Here is a 27,282-nt window from a genome sequence, read left to right on the forward strand (position 1 = left end):
TTTTAAAAATTTGCCTTGAGACAGTCTTTAAACCTCTTTTGTTGACTACCAACATTACACTTTCCATTTTTAAGTTCAGAATAGAGTAGTTGCTCTGGAAGACGATAATCAGGCATCTGCACACCAGCGAAGTTGATGTTGAAGAATCATTGCTTCAACACTGGTGATCTTTGCTTCTTCTAGTACACTGATATTAGTTCGCCTGTCTTCCTAAGTGATGTGTAAAATTTTTGTTTTAGTTCAGAGGTGAAGAACCTTTGTCAATCTGCATTTCCTTCTGGGCAATTTTCCATGCGCCCAATAGCAAAGGTGGGCAGTGCCAGATGCAAAACTGGGCAGAACAATTCACATGACTCTTACTTTGCATTCCAGATGTGGAAAAGGAAGGAAGTGTTGGTGCTGGATGAACAAAATGTATTTTGGGCAGCAATGTACCCAAATACAAGCTGAGAGATAATTTGAGGCAAGGCCCAGTGTCCTGGAAGGCACAGAAGATAAGAACAAGGAACTTGTGTTAGATATCTGGGAGTGGGCAGGAAGCCAGCGGAATATGCAAAGGATTCCCCTTTCAAAAGTGATGTGTACAGGCATATTAAGGGGCAAGTGCATGTTTTCAGTGTAGTGTGTTAAGAGGCCCTAAGAGCTATTAGCAAAATTTAGACCGCAAATCTCTGGACAGCCCTTGTTTCCATAGTGAGACAATGCTGTCGTCTTTAACAGTCCACAATTTATGGCACATGTCTTTGGAAGAAGCCATCATTAAGCAACTATGTCAAGGTGAGCAAGTTTGCTGGAGATACTCTGAAGTAGCAGACGAGTGGAAATGAAAGATTACCTGCCTGCAGTCCATATATTACAGGTGGCTTCAAAAAATAAGACGAGGGCTCTCTGAAGGGTCTGCTATTTCTGAGCTACCCACAGTTGAGGTATATGGAGACCCTTTTACTGGAGATGAACATTGGGAGGAGGGAGAGAGAGAGAGACTGGCTGGCTTAGACAATCGTGGCTGTCTACAAATACTGAGAGAGCCATAATTTCTGGGTGCATTTTATATATGATCTGCTATCAACATTTTTATACTACCTTTCAATCAAATTCCCAGTGCTGAATGTGAAAATCTTATTCTGGATTAATATCCACCCCCAGAGCAGCCTAGCCACCCTCAAGTTTTTGAATCAATCACTGTTATGAGTGTGTCTCTTTTGAAGGGATATAATTCTGTGCTCAGTAATGGGCTGGAGAGGGGTCAGGAACCTGAAGACCAGTCCAGATAAGATGGAGGTGCTAATGGTGGGTGATTTGTAGTGTTCCACTTGCATTGGATAGTGTTTCCTTCTCCCTAAAATATCAGGTGCACCGTCTTGGAGGTGCTGTTAAATCTGGACATACCTTTAGGGCAGGGGTAAGGAAACATTTTCTGCTCAGGGGCCACATACCTGTACTGGGCAAGACTAGAGGCAAAGGCTGGTGGGGCTAGAAGCAAATGTGTTTGGAGCAATGGATTTTGACTTTCTCTCTCCCTCGCTAATTTTTATTAAATTTTCTAATTTACATTTCAAAATATTCATTTAAACAACCTTAAATCAATGACTTCCTTCTTCTCTTTCCATGGTTCATTTTTCATACCATACACCCATGCATATTTTATAGGAACTAGACCATTCGGAACTAGACCATTGTTACATCCATCAAAACTTATTTACACTGTTGAATTTATCTTAATGACACCAGCGTTTTTAAATGAACAAAATTTTCACCCATATATTCAGTAAACATTTCCCAGTCTTCTTTAAATGTACATTCTTCTTGTTCTCTTATTCTATATGGTAAATCGGCAAGCTGTACGTATTCCATCAATTTAAGTTACCTTTCTTCTTTGGTTGGGCCCTCGCTCATTTTCTATTTGGGAGCTAACAAACATGGGCTGCAGTAGTAGCATACATAAATAGTCTTTTTTGACACCTGGGAATTTCCCTCTGAATTATCCCCAACCAAAAGGACTCTGGTTTTCTTTGGAAAGGTACTTTTAAACATTTCCTCCCAATTCATTATATACCATTTCCCAATACGCTTTTACCCTTTTACAAGTCCACCACATATGATAAAACATATCCTCAACCTCATTACATCTCCAGCACTTATCTGATTCTGTTCCGGGGCCACACACCCAACTTCTGGGGGCCACACACTAGAAGCAAAGGCTGGTGGAACTGGAAGCAAATGTGTTTGGAGCAATGGATTGTGACAGTTAACGTTCTAGGCTATGCTTCAGCCATGGCAGTTTCTAAAGACACATATCTCTCCATCTTCTATCCAAGCCTATAGTTCTAAGGGCATATTCCAGAACATTCAATGAAAACACAGAGCAGGGTCAGTAGAGCCATGGTCTGGGGGAAAGGGTGTGGCCTAGGGAGAGTCCTGAGGGTCAAATAGAGGGTCCTGAGGACTGCATTCAGTTTCTGGGCCTGATGTTCCTCACCCCACCTGTCACTCTTCCAGGACAGAGCGAGCCACAGTTATCCATTCAGACTATTGCAATGCATTGCATGTGGCCTGCTTATGATGGTTGTTCCAACAGAAACTACACATATAGAGCAAAAAAGCACCTTCCAAGAGAGTGTATGTCAATTGGCAACGGGCTGGTGCATTGATACACAAGCCAGAACACAATTCACCCTCAAAATTTGCAGTATTCTGAATTTTGCAATGCAGTTCTCCCAACCAAATAATGTGTGCAAAAAAGCTGTAACATAGGCAAAAGTTTGCATAAAATGGCATAAATTAGAGAAAATCACATAGAAATGCCTTCCACAAGGAATATTGCTTGCAAAAATGTGGATATTAATCAAAACTGAATGCAAAAATTGGATATGCGGGGGGAGGGGGGAGGGTTGCACGAAAACACGGATGAATTTTCATTTTAAAAATGCAACCTGCTGTGGAAATGTGGGGGGGAGGGGGAATGTAAGATTAGAAAAGTGAAATGGACAGGTTTGTCCACCTTGAGACCATGAGATATTCTCTCAGGTGGAGTACCTGGAATGAGTGGCATGGTTTGGCAGGATCTGTCTAATTTGGTTCTCTTAGTTTTTCTCTTTTTCAGTCTTAAATTCAAACCTCCACATTTTCAGCAATTGGACATTATTATTATTATCATTATTATTATTATTTAAACAAAATTCACATGAAAATTCACTAGCATTTTATTGTGTATTTCTCTTAATAAACACATTTCCATATGCCAATTTAACTAATGTACATACTATTGCAAGCAATTTCTCCTAATATAATGCATTGCTAATGTCTTAGGTTTGGTTTTAAATGCTGAAATCCCCCCATCCCTACGAGTGACACATGGACTTGTCCAGATATTCTGAATCAACAGCAGCATCTTGAAAGTACAACCAGAAGAGCATTTTTGGTCCTTTTATCACACAGTGAAGGAGGAAGCAGTTGGCACAAGCCGGCCCCTTGTTGCTCCCTTTACTTTCCTTTAATTTACTTTTCAGCTTGCTTGTCTCTCAGTGTCGAGGCACAACCAAGAGTAGCAGCAGGAAAGGCTGAACAAAAAACCCCCCAGACTTTCTCTGAGGATCGATAGAAATCAATCTCTTCATTTTGTCAGAAAGACAAAACAATAACGCTGGTTGAATGTACACTCAGTGCTGCCGGCAAGTGGATGGTTGCGGGGAGTAGGGCAACAGTGATTGCTCAGCACTCTGGAGGAATTGTGTGGCAAGCTCATCTCAGGCCCTGGTTATGTAGAAGCTACGGAAGATGAAACACAGGGCTGTGGCTCAGTGGCTAGAGCATCTGCTTTGCATGCAGGAGGTCCCAGGTTCAATCCCTGGCATCTCCAGGTAGGGCTCGGGATGTCTTCTGCTCCATACCCTAGAGCAGTGGTTCCAAAGTGTGCAGTATCTAGGGGGCATGCTAAGAGGCAAGGGGGTGGCAGGGGGCGCTAGAGGTGTAAAGGACCACCAGAATTTGAAAAGCCGGTATGGCTGGATCAAGTTCATCAGTTTGTTGACTTGATTAAACTAAGCAGTTTTGATCCCTCCCCAACCTATGATAGCTCAGCTGGTTAGAGCATGGTGCTGATAACAGCACCAAGGTTGCAGGTTTGATCCCCATATGGGACAGCTGCATATTCCTGCATTGCAGGGGGTTGGACTGGATGATCGTCAGGGTCCCTTCCAACTCTACAAGTCTATGATTCTATGATCAAATTTTGAATAAATGTGCCATTAGTTGTTAACTATTTAATAATAATAATAATAATAATAATAATAATAATAATAATAATAATAATTTATTTATACCCCACCCATCTGGTTGGGTTTCCCCAGCCACTTTGGGCAGCTTCCAACAAAATATTAAAATTCAGTAATGCATCAAACATTAAAAGCTTCCCTAAACAGGGCTGCCTTCAGATATCTTCTAAAAGTCTGGTGGTAGTTCTTCTCTTTGACATCTGGTGGGAGGGCGTTCCACAGGGCGGGTGCCACTACTGAGAAGGCCCTCTGCCTGGTTCCCTGTAACCTCACTTCTTGCAGTAAGGGAACTGCCAGAAGGCCCTCGGAGCTGGACCTCAGTGTCCGGGTGGAACGATGGGGGTGGAGACGCTCCTTCAGATATACTGAAGGATATCTTAGTGTTGCTATCTTCCTGAGTGGGTTGTGCAGACTGCTCTTCAACTGAGGGTGCATTTATGGAACCAAGTGGGGGGGGTGGCCCCCCAAAGTTTGCGAACCACTGCTCTAGAGAGTTGGCAACGGCCACTTTGGACAGGACAGGGCTAGATGGATCAATGTCTGACTCAGTATAAGTTTGCTTCCTATGTTTCAGTAAACGTCACACGCAAATAACCTTCTCTTTCTTTGGAATGCTTTTGGCAAGACTTCAGAGGGCAGCTCTGTGGAAACTTCCTGGTGCCTCCTTGACTAGGTCAGCTACCTCATTGGCAGCTGCAACGATTCTTGCCTGTGGGGTGCATGAGAGACCCAACAGACTAGTTGGAATGTGAACGTCTTATTGTCCTGATAATGAGGATATTCAGCGGCCTTACTCTGCTGATGTTTCAGCAAGGTTGAGAGGGGTTATAGACGATTGCTTCTTCTCCTCTCTCAGGTGCATTACTTAATGGATACTGTAGGCCAGGGATGAGGAAGCTGAGACCCTCTAGATCGGGGTAGCCAATCTTTTTATACCTACCGCCCACTAATGCATCTTTCTTGATGGTAAAATTTCCTTACCGCCCACCCAGGGCTTGATGGAAGGAGGATTCAGCTTGTGCCATAGAACCCCCTACTGCCCACCTAGAATCCTGACACACCCACTAGTGGGCGGTAGGGACCAGGTTGACAACCCCTGATCTAGATGATGCTTCACTCTAATTCTTATCAGCCTCAGCCAGTGGTCAGGGATGATGGGCTCTGTAGTCCAGCAAAATCTGGAGGGCACACTGGTTTTCCCAGTGTGGAGAAACAAAGAAAGATAAGAAGAGAAGCAATATTAGATACATATTATATACAAGAGGTGTAACACTGCCTGCTCCAGGGGTGATTATTATTATTGTAATTAAAGTTGGAGGGAGTATTTTTAGATTTCCAAATTTGTACTTGGGAATTATCTTGAAATACTTCAGCCTGCAGCCAGCACAGAGCTTTATTTTATTTTATTTTAATAATTAACAGCTGGGGTAGCACACGCCACAGTAATTTTGTGGTTGCTGTTCTCTTCCGCGTTTAAAAATCGTAAAATGCATCTGCCTCTGTCCCCATTTTCCTTCTCAATTGGCATGTAGAACGAAGTGCCTCATTCATCCTGTCAGCCTCCGCCATTCCAAGGCTGCCTCGGAAAGGGGTATTTTAGAATAAGTGCTTCGTGTTTGTCAGTCATCTTGCTAGCTTTGCACTCATTGACCTGAGATCTGGAAGGTAGGAGGGGCTTCCCTTATTCTGGATCCACTGGCTAAAATGATGCCTCTGGGGTTTCAATTAAATCTCCACAAATCTCCTGTGTTGGACTCTAACTTCTGCCAGCTCCATCCAGACTGACCAACCATCTGTGGAGATGATGGGAGTTTAAGGTGTGTTCAGGTACCGGTATTTGTTTTCTCTCTCTCTCAATTGCACACATACACACACAGTGGTACCTCAGGTTACATACACTTCAGGTTATATACGCTTCAGGTTACAGACTCCACTTGCCCAGAAATAGTACCTCAGGTTAAGAACTTTGCTTCAGGATGAGAACAGAAATTGTGCTCCGGCCGTGCGGCAGCAGCGGGAGGCCCCATTAGCTAAAGTGATACTTCAGGTTAAGAACAGTTTCAGGTTAAGAACGGACCTCCGGACTGAATTAAGTACTTAATCCGAGGTATCACTGTATACTTTTCCTGTTTTCCTCTGGGTGTGACATTGAGCATGGTTTGATTTTGTCATATTGTTTTGTTCCTCCTTTAGTTCAGTTTGAATTATTATACAATTTCAATACTTTTTTTTAAGTGATGGGAGTTGTAGTCCAGAAATACCTTATTTTATTTTTTTATTTCATAAAATTCACATACCACTTGATGGTAAAAAACAAACAAACAAATCAAAGGGGTTTACAAAAAGAATAAAATAATAAAGCTATTTAAAATGTTCAGAAAACTAAAACCAGCAATAACGTAAAAACACATCTGAATTTGGGGTAGGCTTCTCAAAAGGAAAATGCTTTTATCAGGCACTGAAAAGAGTACATTGAAGGCACCTGCCTGATATCAATAGGCAGGGAGTTCCGAAGTGCAGGTGTCACTACACTAAAACACCTGGAAAGCCATAGGTTCCCCATCCTGGGATCGGAGATATGGATGGGCAAATCTGACACTTTTGGTCTTCTCATTTTACCAATCCGAATTTCAGTCTCCACATTTCCACATCTGTTTGCGAATTATTATTTCTAAAGTCCTCCTAAAAATTCATCAGTTTTTCTCCTAATGTACAACTTTTTGCATACAATTTTTCTTAATATAGTCACTTTTACATAGGAATGTCTCTTAATGTAACACACTTTTTTCAACAATACGTGCAACTCCATGCACAACACCCCCCCAAGAATATGCATTTTTGTACACATTTACATGGCTCTGCATTGCAAAATTCAGAGAAATGCAAATTTTGGAAAAGGGCTGTATTTTGGTCTGCATATTTTCGAAAGAAAGTGTGATTTATCTGAGTTCGCCTTTAAATGTGAATTGAACTGAATTCCTCCCCCACCCCGATCAGAGACTTGCGTTTTAAAAAAACCGAGAAAAGAAGATTTGGGGAAGACACATGGAATGTTCCTATAGGGACCAACCCTGCTCCCAGTGGTTTCAGCTCAGGAAAGGGTTCACCAGAGGTTTTGTTCATTGCTCCTCTGTTTGAGGAATTGCTGTTAGTGCCTCAAGGCACATGATGGTGACATAATATTTGCAACACAATATTTGTGCTCACGTTTAAGTACATACTCTGGAGATATGCAATTAATATTCCGAACACTCTTTGGCCTCTGTTCATGTTAATGATAATTCGGCATCTTAATTCCAGTGTGCCGGCTTGAAGGCTGATAAATTGCTCAGGCAAATCCTAGGAAAAGGGGGCAGCAACAATTTTATTGGCACCCTGCTGTTGCTCATTGCAAACGATATGATCCATAATTTAAAAAAATAATAGAGTGGTACCTCTAGTTACGAACTTAATTTGTTCCGGAGGTCCGTTCTTAACCTGAAACTGTTCGTAAATAGAGGCGTGCTTTCGCTAATGGGGCCTCTTGCTGCTGCTTCGCCGCTGGCACACGATTTCCGTTCTCATTCTGGGGCAAAGTTCTCAACTCAAGGTAACTCTTCCAGGTTAGTGGAGTTTGTAACCTGAAGCGTTTGTAACCTGAGGCATTTGTAACTCAAGGTACCACTGTAAATACAAGCCTTGGCTCTCCACCTCTTTTGGTTGACACCCTTTTTTCCCATAGAAAATTAAAGCTGGGAGCCAACCTCAGGTTCCGTGTGTCCAACCCCCAAATTAATCCATATGCATTAGTCTCCCCCTTGCTGGATTGGGGCAATTGTTGTAAGAAAAGGGGCATTTCAGCACCTTAAGTTCACTCTCAGATTCTCACCCTTGATGCCGAAAATTGATCTTAAAAAATTCCTGCTTTTTTCCTGTGTTTCAGCTCTTGGTGTTGCATTTTGTTTAACGTTATTGATTCCTTGTCAAGTTCTTTCCTTGACATTGAAGGCTTTGTGGGCAGAAAAGTAAGGTCTGCATTGAAATATAAATAAAATGAAAATGAATAAATCTTGCCCTGACAGCCTTCCTCTGATAGCTTCTTCACAGCAACCCCACAGGACTCTCCTAAGTGTTTTCTCATCCTACATATATTGTTGTGGCGATACAATTTGGAAATGCTACAGAAGACAACAAAGAACACAATTATTTTGGGTGGGGTCATCTAATTTCACGGCATTCACACACACACACACACACACACACACAGAGAGAGAGAGAGAGAGAGAGAGAGCCTCTCTTATAACTCAGCAAAAAAACACTCGCACTATAAAAAGAGAGTGGGGGAACTGTATCCTCAAAAAAGAAGAAGACAGAGTTTTGAACAAATCTGCATAGTATATGCATATATGCAAATATAGAGCTGTTCATTATAACAGAAATAAAAATGGAATATATATATATATATGGAATATATTTCACCCTAGTGGGGAATTTTGGGATTAGGTGCCTACAAGGCCATTGCTCTCTCTTCTCAGGGTTCTTTAGATTGGAGATGGACTGGACAAGCCTTCAAATAAAGAAGTGTCTTATGTTAAATAGGACATCTGGCTAGACTGGTTGTTCTGTTGTTGGGTGACCTCTGCTGATGCCTCTCCTCAAGGCTGCTTCCCTTCCCTTTCTTCCTGTATACTTTGGTTGGGTTTTAGTCCTGATTTCTTCCTTGTTCCTTGTTCCTGCCTCCTCGCTTGTGTTTTGGCTCTAACTTGCTCTTTGACTCTTACTTCTGACTTACTCCTCAGCCCTGCTTCTTCGTTTGCCTTTGGTCCTGACTTCATTCCTGACAACTGGAACTTATCCACAGTTCCTGGCTCACCACAGACTGCTGCCCGCAGTCGAGCCTTCACAGTTCCCTTGAGCCACAAAATGAACCCCGAGCATGGACACGATGCCACATCAGATACCTCCACAAACCCAATCCTCATGTGCCCACCCCATGCTTGATGGGTTGATAGGATTTCTGTCCATATTGACACCCCTTTGGCAGAACAAGCTGGAAGAATGAAGAGGCAGCTTGTTGCTCTCTTTCTGGCCTATTGGACTCATCTGTGCAGCTGAAACAAATTCCATAAAGTGGATGGTTCCTTGGTCCAGTTCATAGTGATGGAGACGCAATTTGTTGTTGTTGTTTAGTCGTTTAGTCATGTCCGACTCTTCGTGACCCCATGGACCAGAGCACGCCAGGCACTCCTGTCTTCCACTGCCTCCTGCAGTTTGGCCAAACCCATGCTGGTAGCTTCGAGAACACCGTCCAACCATCTCATCTTCTACTGTCCCCTTTCTCCTTGTGCCCTCCATCTTTCCCAACATCAGGGTCTTTTCCAGGGAGTCTTCTCTTCTCATGAGGTGGCCAAAGTATTGGAGCCTCAGCTTCACGATCTGTCCTTCCAGTGAGCACTCAGGGCTGATTTCCTTCAGAATGGATAGGTTTGATCTTCTTGCAGCCCATGGGACTCTCAAGCGTCTCCTCCAGCACCATAATTCAAAAGCATCAATTCTTCGACGATCAGCCTTCCTTATGGTCCAGCTCTCACTTCCATGCATCACTACTGGGAAAACCATAGTTTTAACTATACGGACCTTTGTTGGCAAGGTGATGTCTCTGCTTTTTAAGATGCTGTCTAGGTTTGTCATTGCTTTTCTCCCAAGAAGCAGGGGTAGCGGTAGGCAAATGGGCTGGCAAATTCACAATGGGTGAAGCTATCATGATTGCTTAGTTCTGTCTCCACCTTTGGAGGCAATATGACACTGAATATCAGTTGCTAGGCAACATGAGTGGGGAGAGCATGTGAGCTTCTCATAGGCGTCTGGCTGGCCACTGTTGGAGTAGAATGTTCTACTGCATGGGTCTTTAGCCTCTTCTTATGATCTTATATCTGACCGAAGTCCCATTGATTTCAGTGGCTCTATTCTAAACAAGGCTAAGCCCGGATCCAACGTGCTGTGCTGGCTCACTACGTAAGAATACACCTTCTTCCCCTATTACTCTTGCCACATGCTCCATTCTAGCAGCGCACAAATGATTCCCCATTGAATTTGTTCCCTGTTATTGTTCAAATGTCACAGTGATTTCATTTAGTGTTCTGGCACTACTGAGAGCCCATTATACTTCAGGGCTGTCAGTAGTTTATTTTAATTCATTTTACAGTTTAGTAATTGCTTTACACTTGGTTCTACCTATATACAATGCTATTAGCCATTGGGGGATGATTGCAGATGATTTCTAAAAAGGCTATTCAGATTTTTAAAATATAAAAAAAAAGTGATGGGGGAGATACAAATTATAAACTCCACAGATCTGGACGGCCCAGGACAGGTTTAAAATCCTGCCTTCTTTGGTTATTCGCTGTTTAATCATCTTCTTGAACTCCCTTATCTGGGATAGACCCCCCCCCCTCTCTCCCAGATAAGGAAGTTCAATAAGTTTTACCATGCCTTTCCCTTTGAAACTCCACAAGATGACCAGCAATCCTTAAATCCCAACCAAAATATTAAAACAAACAGCAATGATGACAATGAAAGGTCAGCCACAAATTATCAAAGCATCAAGAATAATTAACTTCAGCAAATAAGTGTGGACCGCATTGTTACATCATGAAAAAAACTGCTATATTTTAGAAAGCTACCCCCAATTTTTTAATGTTTTTTAATTTTTTGCTTAAAGCTGAAATGAGGGACTCAAGGACTTGCAGCTGCTGTAGGTCTATGGCTCCCTGGCCACTGGTCATACTTCACCCCTGCCCATTGGCCATGCTGGATGGGGCTGATGGGAGTTGGAGTCCAACATCTGGGTATCCAACAGAGAAATTTGGAGGCTCCTGCTTGGGCAAAGCATTCAAGGATGCTGAGTTAGATAAAAGAATTTGTTGTTGTTGTTTAGTCGTTTAGTCGTGTCCGACTCTTCATGACCCCATGGACCAGAGCACGCCAGGCACTCCTGTCTTCCACTGCCTCCCACAGTTTGGTCAAACTCATGCTGGTAGCTTCGAGAACACTGTCCAACCATCTAGTCCTCTGCTGTCCCCTTCTCCTTGTGCCCTCCATCTTTCCCAACACCAGGGTCTTTTCCAGGGAGTCTTCTCTTCTCATGAGGTGGCCAAAGTATTGGAGTCTCAGCTTCACGATCTGTCCTTCCAGTGAGCACTCAGGGCTAATTTCCTTAAGAATGGATAGGTTTGATCTTCTTGCAGTCCATGGGATTCTCAAGAGTCTCCTGCAGCACCATAATTCAAAAGCATCAATTCTTCGGCAATCAGCCTTCTTTATGGTCCAGCTCTCACTTCCATACATCACTAAAAGAATTTAGATAACTCTAAATAAATTTCTCAGGGGGCTTCTGCAAATCTCATTTAAATTAACCCACAATCCCAGAATAGGAACACGCAACAAGCTCCCATATACCAAGTCAGACTATTCTCCACCTAGCCCAATACTGTCTTCTCTGATTGGCAACAGGTCTCCAGCAGGCAGCTCCCTGACAGATATTTCCCATCACCTTCTAAATATACATATCCATAAAAGAGCAGGTAGTAAAGTATGAAAGGCTGGAAATCCTAGTCCCCGAGGTATAAGCCCCACTGTACCGAGTGGGGATTACTTTTGAGTAAATATGCAGGAGTTGTGCTGAAAGTGGCAAGGAAGATTGAGATTATATCAGAGCTAATATTAACGCTTTGCTGGATGGCAGATAAAAACCACTTGGCCACATCAGAAATCAATGTCAGAATCCAACCTTTGTCTCATGCCAGCTGGTTGTCATCTGCTCTGAATGGGGTACTTTGCTCGCTGGAAGTAAAAGGTTATGAATGAATGCCTGTCAAATCATGCCCTCATCTTACATTTCAACAGTGAAGGGCGTCTGTGAGTCATTTTCATGTGGCTTTTTCAAATGGTGAGGTTTATTTATAAAATTTATAATTACTGTAAAATGTGACATCTGTTATTAAGAGCAGCGCATGCGAGAGTGTCATGGGGTTATCATAACTTTGTGGCAATCTGTTGGTTGTGGATTATTCGATATTTGGACTATTCTGGTTAGTAGCTCCGGCTTTTTATGTTCATCAGTGTTTATGATTAGAGCAGTTGTGTGTTATGGCACACAAATGGTAGTCATTTTTTCACTGGTGCACTGTTTCAAAATCCAAATGGGCTCACTGGCTCAAAAGGATTGGCATCCCTGACCACTGGGTGTGCTGGCTGAGGCTGTTGGTGTGCATGCCTGTGTCTATGAAGGCTATGGGGCTGAGGAAGGTGGGGTGGGAGGCAGGAAGAAGCAGACCAGGAAGCCTTCATTTTACACACTGGTAAACAGTCCAGTCTTTGTCTGCGATCCTCCAGTCACCAAGCGAAAAATAAGTTGGTGTGAATCTTTCCAGAGAATCTCTTATTTAAGTTCCAGGGATACTGAATTGAGAGTGAACAAGAAGGATACACAGATACTGCACCAGGTCCCAGAGAATGCCCTCCGTACCCTGAGCTGGACTGCGAAGGAAGCCGCCCTCCTCCTTTCTGGAGAATCTTAGTGGGCCAGATTGTATCTTGTCTGACGAGTACAGAAGGCGAGAGGTTTCCATGGCTGATTTAATTTCCATGGTAATTAGCCTCCCATCTAAACAGACTATCTCCTGCCAGCGAAGAGAACAATTTGTACTTTTCTTTGGTTGTAAGGAACTTTTAACTCTCACTCAGGAATATCAGATGTTGCAAAGATTTTCCTTTGAAAGGAAAGAGATGAGAAAGGTAGGCATACTTTGTTATTTCAGGCCTGCGCAACTAGTCACCCACCCAACTGAAAAGGAAGCCCACCAGCCATGTTTGGGTGGCCACTGGGGACTCGTTAAACCTTCTTTCCTTTTCCTTTTTTTATTGCCTGCTTCGGACTGCAAAAACAAGGCAAGATCCCAACAGGCCTTAATAGGTGGCTAATGGGCTTCATTTGACAAGGTGGGTCATAAGTTGGGCGGCTGTGCATTATTTTGAGCCTGGTGCGTGGTTTCTAATGTGGTGAGGGCAATATTTTGCTTAGGTTCGAGGTTGCCAAATGTTTTCCTGCACCGATGGGAAATGACCTGGGCCCTGCACCCTGTTTGTGCATATTCACAACTCAAGAGAACTCCCTCAATGAGAAGGTAGCAAAGCTGTGACAATTAAAAAATTGTTTTGCAACAACCACACAGCACACTCCTCTCACCCTTAGAGGCTTACGGGGAGCAGATAGGAGATATCAATGAAATAGTATGTGAGCATCATTGTAAAAAGGCTTGTGGCCTGTCAGCATCGCCCTTGAGCCAGTGCCACCGATTGGGCTAGGCGAGCTGGGTAGCATTTCCAGAGACCACCTTCTGCACAGGAACTGGTCAAAGTGCTGTGGACAGCTTAGAGTTGTGAGCACCGGATTCACTCCAACAAGAAGACAGTCGTCGCACAGCAGAGTACAGCAGAGTATAGCAGAGCATAAACTACTCGGAGAGCAGCTCTGTAGAATATCTTCTTTATTCTATCTACAACTATAATACACAACTATGTACAGAGCTAAATGAGGTCTAAACGAGAATGCTGAACTGCACTGAGTGTCTGCAGCTGCTCTTAGCAGCAACCTTATCTATACACACGATCTCTCTCTAACACTCAGTCTCTCTCTCTCTCTTTGATGTGAGGCTGGAGCGGAATAAGTAGAGAGCAGAAACTGCCCCCTCCTCTCTGGAGAATCAGCAGAGAACATCAGCAGATTCTTGGAATGGGAGGGGTGAAATCTCCTCATGGCCCTCCAGGCTGAGGGGTGGCCACAAGCGATCTATGGTGGCCCATCAGAAGCTTGACAGCTCCCAGGAAAGGCATCAAATCCAGGCAGGTTATGAAGCTCCTGTTGGGCTACCATGCTTGGATGTTGGGTTGCATTTCTGTTTTGGTTTGTCACACGTTGTAGGTTTTTTATCTAAGACCAGTCGGGCTTGCTACATATCCCTCAACTGTCCCACTTCAAGCGGGACATCCTGGAATTACAAAAACCATCCTGGCTTCTGATTGGATCCTGGGATGACCTGTTTTGGTTCCCACAAGAGTGTGGCCCCCAGAGACACCCATTTTGGGGAGTCTGTGCTCTCACACGAGTCATCTGTCTCCTGTGAGAAGGCAGTCCTGAAAGGCACCCCTATTTCCCTCTGCAGTCCTCCAGGTGTTGTGGGACTTCACCCCCCAGCAGCAGCAGCTAGCATAGCCAATGGTCAGGGATGATGGGAGCTGTAGTTCAATAACATCCAGTGGATAATAGGTTCCCCACTCCTGCTGTAGCCCCAGAAAATGGGCATGACTGCCAACAAAATTCTCAGAAACTATGGGTGTTGTAGCCCCAAAAAGGTCTGGTGACCATTAAGCTGTGGACGGCTGGTATAGACAACACTGATCAAGATGGATTAATGATTTGACTAGGTATAAGGCAGCTTCCCATGTTCCTGGTACACCAGGTATGCAAACTAGTCCATTAAGAAACTGATAAACCCCCTGATCGTATTTATGTTGCCTCTTGCAAGTGAACAGACAAGTGGTTGCATATGTGTGGCAAGTGGCAGGCTCCAATGCAGTACAATGGAATCTTTTGCACATTTAACTTGCACGCTTAATGGTTGAAGGCCGGCTGTTTGAAATCCTGCAAGTTAAATATAGTGCCAGCATGAGGAGGCGACCTTGCTTGGGAAGCAAGGCGGAGAGCTCTTTTTGCACCAGATTTTGCAGGTGTAAGAAAAGCTTTTAAGCTTTTGGCTCTTTCCTCTCATGGGATCTGGCTGGGATCCTCCTGCAAGATCGCATGGGAACTTGGATACCGCTGTGAGATCTCATGAAAGCATCCTGGGTTTCTGGAGCTGGTGCGCCGGTTCCGGAAGTCTCAGGATGCTTCTGCATGGGTTTAGTTCCAAGGGCTTCAGAAAATGCATTTCCCCCTATATGTGGAACCCTTGGAAGCGAACTCCTGCATAAGACAATCTTACTGTACTCTGCATTTGACTTGATGGGTCCATATTGAGGCGTTACTATAAATTTTTCACAGTAGTAATTGTGGAATCGGGAGGCAAATGCCTGCCCCTTCTGTGTACACATTTGAGACCGTGGAAGGTGTAGCCCCGCAGGAGGAGAGCATTCCAGTGTATCTCTGGATCGTATTTTACCCTGGAAGAGAAATAGGTTTGATATTTACCAGACTGTGCACTGGGGAGCTCCTTATTACCGTTAATTTAATTACTGGAGCTTCCCTGTTAACCCCTTGGTGCCAGGAGACACGTCTCCTCTTTTGGACTAATGAATTCATGAGCTGCGAGAAGCAATATGTCTCGGCCAAGAGAGCCCCCAGAGGATTAATTTGTATTTTTAGGAGCTTCCTGATGATTTTTGGTTTGAATATTAAGGCCGCTTGCTTGCACACAGTTTCGAAGGCTTTGTCTTTGGTGATGCAGCGAATCAGCTGGGGATACATTAAGCAACTGCCTCGGTTTCACGGAAATGGGGGAAAATGAAAGGCAGAGGTGGGGACCTTTTTCAGCCTGAGGGCCACATTCTCTTCCAGGCAGCCTGCTGAGGGCCACACCCTGGTGCTGGGTGGAGCAAAGGTGGATCGAGAAACAAATGTGAATTTTACCTTTGTATAGTAGTCTATGGGGACGCGGGTGGCGCTGTGGGTAAAACCTCAGCGCTTAGGACTTGCCGATCGCATGGTTGGTGGTTCGAATCCCCGCAGCAGGGTGCGCTCCCGTCGTTCGGTCCCAGCGCCTGCCAACCTAGCAGTTCGAAAGCACCTCTGGGTGCAAGTAGATAAATAGGGACCGCTTACCAGCGGGAAGGTAAACGCCGTTCCGTGTGCTGCGCTGGCTCGCCAGATGCAGCATGTCACGCTGGCCACGTGACCCGGAAGTGTCTGCCTATAGAGTGAGATGAGCGCATAACCCTAGAGTCTGGCAAGACTGGCCCGAACGGGCAGGGGTACCTTTACCTTTATAGTAGTCTATGGGGTTTATAGGATGTTAGGGGATGTGTAGTACCTCTGGTGGGGGGACACGTTGTGCTCCTTCTGGGGTAGATTGTCCACCTTTGGTCCCCACCATGCACTCAGCTCTCACCTGTGGCTCCTAGAAGTTGTCAGCATGCAACAGTGGCTATACCCCAGGATAGCTTTGACTGGTCAGCTAAACCAGGTGAGGGTAGCTGATGGGTCTCAAACACCCTTTGAGCTAGGGACTTCCCCTGCCTGCAAAGACAGGCTCTGGTGGATTAAGTGGACAAGACCAATAGTGGGTCCAAATGTCAAGAAGGTGGATTCTGCATGTGCTATAGAGGAAAGTGAGAGGTGGATGGGCTTCATCAGTGTGGGACAGTAGCCCATCTAGGAGAACACCACACTGGTGCAACCCAACAACATCTAGGAGGGCATGATGGTGCCCACCCCTGGAAAAGGCAGTAGTGAGTTATATCAACCAGTGATCTAGCTCAGTCCCTCCAGGCTTCCATGGTGCTATCACAGCAACTGTTTCGGGTGGGTTAAGCTTGAGAGATCATTTGACCAAGGCACATTATTTTATGTATGAGCTATTGCAATGTCCTTCAACCCTTGGTGCCCACATATTCTTGGACTACAACTCCCATCATCCCCAGGTGGCTGGATGTGTTTCCAGGCTTCCTAGCCTAGGCTTCTATCTGCTATACTGTACTTCACTGGTTGTCCTAGATATGTGTGCTTGTGCTTTCCCCATAACAGAACTGATATCATGTTTTAGCACACAACTGGGATTCTTCCCATTAGGCCTTTAATACTTCCTTTTGTGATTTTCTCAGCCAAAGCTAATGCTCCGTTGTTGAGTTGTCAGCAGTAGCTCTTTTATCAAAGAGCGCGATGGCGAAAATGAGAGCAAACCTGGATTGTTTTATAGGGCAAATTTTCGTGTTGAACCAAGTATGTTTAGTGCACATGTCAGCAGTGAACGGATTGCAATTAACCCCCTTATTTCTGTACAAAGCAACAGCACAACAGTTGGGAAGACTGCTTCTCTTCCCCACCACCGGCCTGTTTCTTCCTTTCTTTGTTCCAGGGAAGTTCATCAACTTGCTGATTATCTTTCAGCATCCCTCTAGAGATGCCTATTAGGAAAAGGAACCCCCATGTTCATAGGAAACAAAGGGGCTTCATTTCCAACTCTGTGCATTGCAACAAGGTTTCCTGGATTGGCACCAGTCAGTTGGCGACCTGAAGTGCTCACTTCATTAAACCGCTGCCCAGTTGCGTGACCAGTGTTCAGAGCTCCCACTGAGGGCAGCCTGGCAAACCTCCAGAGACAGATTCTTCATAAAGGATATGTGTTGCAGATGAATATGGCATTCTCTGTGGATAATTTTCTGCCTTCAGCCCTCTCAACGTGACATGTCTCACTGGCTCTTTCTTAACAAGTGGTTAAGAAAATAATGAGTAGTTAATAAACAGCGCTGAGTCTTCACTGTCTGACTGACATGTGTGTGTGTGTGTGTGTGTGTGTGTGTGTGTGTGTGTGTGTGAAGACTGGCCTAAGTTTCATCTTACATTGCAGACCCAGCACCGAGGAAGGGATTCAACTAGATGATCTTCAAGGACCCTTCCAGTTTTACAATTCCATGATTCTCATGTGTTTGCCTCCTCACTCTGCAAAACCAGTATTCATGGATGAGGTGTGGGAAGAAGCAATGAGCAGCTTTGTCCCATGGGGCGGGGGGGAAATACCAAAATAACCCTATAAAAGGACCCTACAGAAAATTCCATATTCTCCTTCCCTAGCTTCCACATTGAATGCACTCAGTCCAAAAAATGTAATCTTTCTAATTGCCAGCTCTTCAAATGCAAATTTGAGTCCTCTCTGCTTCATGCATCATCTCTGGGAAGAAAGAGCCTTCATTTATAGCTTTGCTGACAATTTCACTGGTGATGAATGAGGCCAAGCACAATTCAGCTGGCTCTTCAATAGATGGATTTCACTTGTTGGAACAAAGGAGCAAAACTTCATGTCAATAAAGGAATTGGCTATAACTATTGGAGGTGCATGCAAGTGGCGCCTATTACTATTACTATTATTGTATTAATGTATCACTTCTCATGAAGTATCCCAATGTGATTCACAATATAACAAAAACACATATTAAACAGTTACAGATATAAAAAAAGTTTTAAAAAACTATCTATCTGTCTTTTGGCAGTAAAATACGAAGCGCCAAGACCTAAGTCAAAATGCCAGAGGGGCCAGCACCAAATGTCTGCCAATGGCAGCGAGAAAGAGGTGATGCCACAACAGTGATTACCATCGCAAAAAAACCCACACATACTGTTTAAAAATAACAGCACATAATAAAATCAATTCAAATGAAGTACAGATACAGTGGTACCTTGGTTTATGAACTTAATCCATTCCGGAAGTCCGTTCTTCAACTGAAACAGTTCTTAAACTGAGGTGCGCTTTCCCTAATGAGGCCTCCCGCTGCTGGTGCCCTTCCACCATTCGGATTCCGTTCTTAGACCAAGGTAAATTTCTCAAACCAGGTCACCCTTTCCGGTGTGGGGGAGTTTCACTTTGATGGTCTGGTCCAAGTTTTAATGACATAGAATTGCTTTCCCACTGCACTCCAATCACAGGGATTTTGGGGGGGAGGGATATGAAGACCTTTTGCTTTTCATGTGCTCATTGGTCTTCTGTGACTCCAGCCTGGGGTACGATGGCATGCAGAAGAGTAATGGACTATTGGCCTCCCTCCCAATCACTTTCTGCTTCCTTGTGAATGCTTAAACAAATCACTGCTTCAGTTGATTTGCTTTCCATCCCACTATTTTTCTCTCTTTTCTTCCTGCCTGGTTTGCGTTGGTTTGCTTGTTGTTTTGCAAGCATTTATGAGAGCTCAGTGTAGGGCCATTCCATTTCTCTCTCCCTCTATTCAGTTGCACAGCTTTTTGTGCGATTTATTTGTTTCTCTTTATTCTAATCCCCCTGTCTTCCAACAAACAACACCTACTTTAATGATTTGCTTTATCTTCATTTTCTTTAGCTTTGTGCAAACTTCTCTTGAGTTTCCCACCCACTGCTTCTGTGTGTGTCTGTTTGCTGTTTTTAAATTCATTTCTAAATGTTTTTTTCCCCTTGGGGTTTTAGTTCACTCCAAGTTTCCTCCTTCTCTCTTCAGTTTTAGGGTACCTGTGATTTCACTAGGTTGAATTCTTGTTGCCCAGTATTATTAATATTTTATTTAAGGTTTTCCCCATCTAGATTTTGTATCCTCACTTGCCTCAGTTGCCCTCCTTACCTTTTAAGGAAGTTCCTAGTGGTGTTGCTCCCTGCCAGCCGTATTGTTGTTGTTGTTTAGTCATTTAGTTGTGTCCGACTCTTTGTTACCCCATGGACCAGAGCACGCCAGGCACTCCTGTCTTCCACTGCCTCCCGCAGTTTAATCAAACTCATGCTGGTAGCTTCAAGAACACTGTCCAACCATCTCGTCCTCTGTCGTCCCCTTCTCCTTGTGCCCTCCATCTTTCCCAACATCAGGGTCTTTTCCAGGGAGTCTTCTCTTCTCATGAGGTGGCCAAAGTATTGGAGCCTCAGCTTCACGATCTGTCCTTCCAGTGAGCACTCAGGGCTGATTTCCTTAAGAATGGAGAGGTTTGATCTTCTTGCAGTCCATGGGATTCTCAAGAGTCTCCTCCATAATTCAAAAGCATCAATTCTTCGGCAATCAGCCTTCTTTATGGTCCAGCTCTCACTTCCATACATCACTACTGGGAAAACCATAGCTTTAACTATATGGACCTTTGTTGGCAAGGTGATGTCTCTGCTTTTTAAAATGCTGTATTACTACCCACTTTCCCGGGACACCACCTCCATGTCACCAGTTTTAAGACTGATTGTCCACAAAACACACTGAGAAGTTATTTCTGTTTTCCCCAACCTCATACAGTAAAGTCTGCCTATCTGGAAGCACCAGTGCACCAATCATTCTGAAAGTTGCGCTTTGAGGCCCCCAAGACCCCCCAATAAATAACTCCACACGGACACATATTTTAGTTTCAGTTATTGGGCAAATTTTAGGCCACAACTTTATTTATTACAGAAAAGTGAGCAGCATTGGCAACAGACTACAACTGACTCACCGCCTCTCTGGCTGGTAGTCTGAAAGGGTAAACACCAAACGAGGGAGCAACATCAATGAAGACCGACAGAAGCTCACCCCAGTGTTCCTGTGGTCCTGGCATGGCCCTAGCCCCTCAAGTGGACTTTGGACGAGATCCAGGACCCCCAGATTCCTTTACTGGAATACCCTATTCCTGGAGGGGCATGTCATGGCCGCACCTCCCCTCCTCCACATTCCAATAAGCCAATGCCTAACCACCAAACCTTAGAAGTTGTGGCGATTGCTGAGGACATAGGCGAAAACCAAGTGGCTATAGCCAATCTGCCAAATGGAAAAATTCTTACCCAGCCCCTGTTCCAAACAGGTGACCCAATCTAAAGCAAGGCCAAAGCAACACTGCCTAACATCAGGGAGGGAGAGCGGGTGTCCCGCAGCACGAGGCAAGTGCCCCAAATTAAGTCACATTGCCACGTTTACAGACCCCAGGAATCATGCCACCTCATGCAATTGGCCCAAACAGCCTGGTGTGATCCCTGGGCCAGGAGCTAAGGCTTAGTTACTCCCCTAACAAAATCTAACCCTTGCAGGGGTGTCCTAGGGGCCCACGTGCAACCAGGACCCTCAATAAGGAGGATCCCATTCTACTCAGCTCCTTCTACTCAGAGGGGGTAACCCTGCCTGCAAATTGCATCCAACTATTACAGACTTTTTGGGTTTTTTTAAAAAAAGCAAACAAACATAAAACCTGAAAGGTTCTTCACTTTAAAATCTGCCTTTCATTTGTCTTCACCCACTGTGAAAGGTATTATTTGCCTTAAAATTCCACCCATTTCTATGAAAGTGAACAAAAGCAATTTTAGATTCCCCATTATAGTCAATGGTGGGTGGGTGGGGGGTGACAGAATTTCAGACCTGATTAACAAGTCAAACTGGAAAGACCCTGAGCAGAACAGAAACAGATTGGGTTGCATCTGGATGTGACTGACATGCATGCAAGATGAACAATTTGTCTATAACTTGATAAAAACCATCCACTTAGGAAGGGCTACTTTGCTTGCAAATTTCATCTACTTCTGTAAAAACAGAGGGAAAGTTATAGCCATTTTGAAAATTTCCCCATAACAGTGAGCAGGGGAGGTATGAAACTTCATTTTTCTGAATCTGGATTCAGATGCAGACCTCAAGCTGTACTGGGCAGCCTCCGAAGCACTTTGAACTAAATCTTGATTTTTTCTAAGTGTTCAAGTGGGGACTGAACCAAATCTTGTGATTGGGGGAAAAATACACCCCTGATAAAAACAGTCCATCTGCTGTGTGAAGACAATCCTGGAGGGACAAGTTTGTAATGAAGAGGAAGGGGCATGTGGAGGGTAGTGGTGAAGAAATTAGATGTCGTTTAACAGATTTGCAATCAATCTTGCATTATGTTTGTATTTCTTGACAGAGCCCTTTTAATCACCCTCTCATTCCCAATAAACTAGTGCCCTTGCTTTTCCTTCAAACCAGCTTGGAGGTGAATAGTACATCAGTTGATTCTCGTGCCTGCTATCCACCAGGCACAGACAGTAAATTCATTTTGTTCTCTCCTTCAAGTTCAGTGTGTCATCCCCACTTTCCATTGCATCTGTTAAATATGAGAGGATGTATTTACCTGAGGCATTTTTTGGTCCATAACTTTCTATCTTTGCAGGATGCCAAAACAAGAGGGAAATATCACACAAGTGGGGATATTGTTGCTGCACTCATCTCCTGCTTGTGAGCTTCCCATAGACATCTAGTTGGCCACTGTGAGAACAGGATTCGGAATTAGATGGGCCATTGGCCTGATACACAAGGGCTTCTCTTATGTTCTTATGATCTAGTTAGTTAGAAGAAGACAAAGCAGTCAATTGCTTTCCCCCCCTTTTTTGCTGTGGAGAGGTAACTTCTTCAAGAAGAGGCTCTTTCAGACTGATCAATCACACACAAATAGTGCAAGGCATAATTCCCCTCTACACACACACACACACACACACACACTCCTACTGATGTAAGATTTGCAAATTTATTTGCTCCACAACAGCTATCAATGTGACCTAGATATTGATAGTTGAGTTTTGTAACCTAGGTAGATTTTATAGAAGAAACATATTTGGAAATATATTTCTAACAGTTCCAAAAAGATTGACTCCCAGAGGTCTTTCCAAGGATCCAGACATTTTTGTGATGCATCCAAATGGCCAGTTGTTATGCCAAATCCTTTAACCCGGTGTCCTTCAGATGTCCTTAATTCCAACTCCCATCTTTCTGACCATTTGTAGTGCTGGCGGAGACTAATGGGAGTTGGAGTCCAATAATAGTTAAAGGGCACTAGAAATGGGAAAGAGTGTACCGGTACTTCTTTTTTTATGCTGCTTTAAAAAAAGATATGAGAAGGAAATTCCTGCTATGTAGATATCATGGTCTGTACTGGTCTCACAATCACCAGCATTATAGATGGATAGAGGCAACTTTTTTTTTTTAAAGGGTTAGGCAAATTCATATTTGATAGATCAGATGATTGGGAACTACAGTTAGTGGGAATTCAGTTAAAGTTTAAATGTATAAAAATAGCCAAAGTGATTCTTTACAACATAAATGATAACAATGCTGAGTTAATTGATATCTGTACTGGGACAGGAAAACATTATCTATATTCAGACCCAAATGAACAAAAATGAACTTCTTAATGAATTGTCATTCATCAGCTTCATCCTGAAGCCTTCCTCTAAAATTCCTTTGTTTGACTTAAGTTCAGAAGCAGAGTGTCCTGGTAGGTTGAAATGATCTCTTGCCGGTTTCTGGATATTGCTTTTTTGAAGTCAGATTTGTATCTATTGATTCTTTTCTGAAGGGGTGGACCAATTTGCCTATGTAAAATACAGAAGATTATTTCTGGCAAAGATGATAGCTTATATACATCACATGGCTGAACGAACCTCCGGTGTTGCCTAATACTGTTGCCCAAGTAGAAATGTGGACAGAGTTAGCATCTGGGTCTGTTGCAGGGGCAGGTCCCAGTATTTTGGGGTCTCTTTTGTAGCCTGTTGTTGCTGATGACTTGCTGTTTTCCATTTGGAGACTTGTCTGGAAGTGAAAAGTGGCCTATTACTCAAGGTCAGTAGTGATGGCAATTGCACAGTGGGTTGTGACTGCACTGCCAATGCTGGGGCTGCTGTGGGTTACCGGCGGGGGGGGGGAAGGGCGAGGTGATGGGAAGGTTGGTGCAGTGCAGGTGTGGTGGCAGAGCCAATCTGATGCTTCTGATGCTGTAACTGCACTGTGCTGATTTCCACACTACTTTGCCTTTCTCCCTCTCACTAACTGGCTACTACCCCAGCACTGGGAAGCCTTGTAATCCATGCTGCCCTGCCCCTGCTAACTGTTACTGCCCAAGACTTTTGAGAGGGACCCAAAACAGAGCTTGAAGCAGAGAAGACACAGAATAGCAGTTCAGAAGTTTTTTTAAAAAAATGCTAAGATACAAGGCAAACCTGGGGACCTGTGCACATCCCATGTAGATGATGGAATTCATAGTTTGATCTGGTTGGAAACTGAGTGTATGTAATGGTTCATAGACTTCCGATATAAGATGATAATGGATGTGTCCATTGTGCTGTTGCATGGTGCACCTGTTTCATGAAACGGTCCAGGTTGATGGCTGGATGATAATAGTTGAAGTCCTAGTGGATACAATGATGACATTTTTATCTCAGGCCAAGGAGAGACTTTTGGAGGCAGGAGTTCAAAGCACTGTCCTAAGTCATTCACAAATGTGTTGGCATCCCATAGAGCCATTTGAGTGCCCACGGCGCTGCCATTGATCTGAAGACACATGGTTGCATTGTGATTGATGGTCTCTTCCAGTTGCCTCTGCAATTGGACTGTGGCTCATCCTTGGTCTGCATCGGAAGTGCACATCTTCCTTGTGATATGTGGCTATGATGAATAGCTGCCCACTGACCAGGCAGTTCAACAGTGGAATCGTCTATGAGATACATTTGTTTTGAATGTCAGGGACCATCCGTTTATAATGCCTACCAGGTATCTTCTAGGTTGGAATGAATGCAGAATTGTTTTTCTTGGAACCTTGAATGCTCAGTGATTTATAAGAAAGCACAAGACTGGTGAAGAGGCTTTTCAAGGAACATTCACTTTGGTTGTCAAGAGCTCATTGGGGCCACATCTCTCACAGAGTCCTTCAGTTTCCTTGACAATGTTGGCCATGGTTCCCTCAGTCCTCACAGGTAACTCTGTATTCTTTCACATATACGGAGCTGCGTTGAGACGCACTTCATGGCAAAACCATCAACATCAGACCTGCACAATAATCTATGTTGGTTCCTGGTTTTGGAGGGTCATCCATGCCCCCCTCCCAAGTAAGCCTCTCTCCTTCCTGAATCAGGTCCAGGGGGCTCTTGACAGTGCCTCCCCCTATGGCTGTATGAGTCCTTGGCAGATGCCTAAATGTGCCAACTCTAGATGCTGGTCCTGATAATAGTTTACAACCTGAGAATAAGACCATAGTGGGGCTTACATCTATAGGCTTATGCTGTTCAGATCCCCAAGACTGGTTGGCATGACATTTTGATAAACTATAAAACATTGGAATCTGCTTTATACTGAGTCACCATCACACCAACACTTCATCTAACTCAGAATTGTCTACCCTGACTAGCCGTGGTTTCAGGCAGAGACATTCCAAGCCCTACCTGGAGACACCAGGGACCTTGCATGCAAGCAGCTGCTCTACCAGTGAGCTATGGCCTTTCCCCATGGCCCAAGAAACTTGGCCTCATAGACAACTGGGTTTATTGTTCTAGCCCTGCTGTTCCCCTGCCTATATGCCAGTGCTTTCTGCATTATAAATATTAAGAGGCCATCTTCTACATTCTGTTGGGAGCTGCCTGACCAGTTCCTTCTGCAAGACTTCAAAGTCTCTTTGTAGGAGGCATAAGTCAGCTGTAGGTGATAGAGAAGCAAGGAAGGCTGAATTCTTCTTCTTCTCTTTTAATTTGCTTGCATCTAAATGGGGTAAGTGCCACTGAGCCTGTGTGGTGTTTCATGCATTGATCTTTGTCAGGCATGCTGCCAAGAGTGTTTGACGGCTTTCATTCCTTGCTTCTTGCCCCTTTTGAGAAGGAGGAATGGGGGTGGGGGTGGGTAGGAGTGCATCGCAAATATCCACACATGCTAGATGAAACATGGGGATGTTGTGGAAATGGGTTTTCCACAAGTCCCAAGGGAATGTGGAATTTCCCATGGGATGAAGCTTCCTCTGAGGGGGCCTATTCATATGATCGTTGGTTGCAGGTAGGTATGCCGGAGAATTCTGACAAAAGTGGAAATGGGAGCGAAAATCACTGGTGTTCACTTATTCATTCCATGTCTAAAAATACATTAGGATTTGCTCCTGTTGTTGCTTTCAGTCCCCAAACGATATGCAATTGATTACATTTTTACATTGTGTCGCCTGTCCATTGAAATGAATGGGGTAGAATACATTGTGACAACATAACCATCTAATTTATGTATCTGATTTATGTAAGTTATGTGGACAGCATGATGAATGATGTAGTTTTTGGTGGAAGATGAACTGAAGCAGAATGGAAATAGTGCTGCATGAGACAAATATGGGGAGGAACAGAAAACGATGCCGTCTTATTTCCCTAATTGCAGGGAAAGATCTGAAAGAGCCTTTGTGTGTCTGTTCTCTTCCCACAGCGAGCCATTCATCTGTGCCTCTGCTGCCACATACATTGACAAATATTCAGCATGATGTACAGTGGTACCTCGGGTTACAAACACTTCGGGTTACAGACTCCTCTAACCCGGAAGTTGTACCTCAGGTTAAGAAGTTTACCTCAGGATGGGAACAGAAATCACGCAGCGGCGACACGGCAGCAGCGGGAGGCCCCATTAGCTAAAGTGATACCTCAGGTTAAGAACGGTTTCAGGTAAAGAACGGACCTCCGGAACGAATTAAGTTCTTAACCAGATGTACCACTGTACTGGCCAGCCACACAGGGTAGTAGAGCATATGCTTTGTATGTATGGAAAATTCCAGGTTCAATTCTTAGCATCTCCAGGCAGGACTGATAGAAACCAAGCATGAAGCCCTAAAGAACTGGTTAGTATAGACAAGGAATGGGGACCATGTGGTCTTCCAGATATCACTGTACTACAGCTCCCAACATCTTTGACCCTTGGCCATACTGTCTGGGGCTGATTGGAGTTGAAATCCAGTGACATTGGTAAGGCCTCATGTTCCCCATCCCTTTCATAGACAGTATTGAGCTGGGTGTATCATTGGGTGCTTTTAGTAAAAGGCAGTGTCAGAGCCAACTTCAAAAGTCAACATGGTTGGGCACCTACCAAGGCCCACACCATTTCAGGTCCCCACTGTGGTCTCTCAAAGCCTCCTGGCTCTTTTTCCTCTCCTTCTTGCTGCCACTGCCTGTTTATCTACTGATTCCCTAAGGGGTTCAATGGACAACCCTCTTCCCAGGGAATTCTGGGAATTGTAGTTCTGTGAGTGGAATACAGGGTCTCCTGACAGTTCTCAGTACCCTTAGCAAACTACCATAGCAAGAAGAATGGGGGGGGGGGAGAGAACCATGGTATAATAGTGTTTTGAATGTATAGTGCTGCTGTTCTCTCCCTAACTGCGCCATCATTATCACAGATACAGGGAAATTATGATGGAAGGAAAAACAACCTCCCTGCCCAAAGGCCTGATGCCCAATGGCATATATGCAAACAACTTCCACTTCTATGCACAGTGTCAGGGAATCAAGTAATTCTTCTGCCCGTAAATAGAACCCCTACACAT

At 44.2% G+C, this 27,282-nt stretch overlaps 1 protein-coding gene and 1 non-coding gene across 3 annotated transcripts in view; both read left to right on the top strand.

Moving 5' to 3' along the window:
- The window catches only part of TMEM178B (transmembrane protein 178B), a 287,332-nt gene that overhangs the window by 83,753 nt on the left and 176,297 nt on the right, over positions 1-27,282 (top strand). The gene's annotated exons all lie outside the window — the stretch shown is intronic.
- Positions 3,790-3,859, top strand: TRNAA-UGC (transfer RNA alanine (anticodon UGC)). Its single transcript has one exon. It is a non-coding gene; the product is annotated as a tRNA-Ala (tRNA).

The sequence above is a fragment of the Podarcis raffonei genome, chromosome 10 (assembly GCF_027172205.1).
Source record: "Podarcis raffonei isolate rPodRaf1 chromosome 10, rPodRaf1.pri, whole genome shotgun sequence".
Taxonomy (NCBI): Eukaryota; Metazoa; Chordata; class Lepidosauria; order Squamata; family Lacertidae; genus Podarcis; species Podarcis raffonei.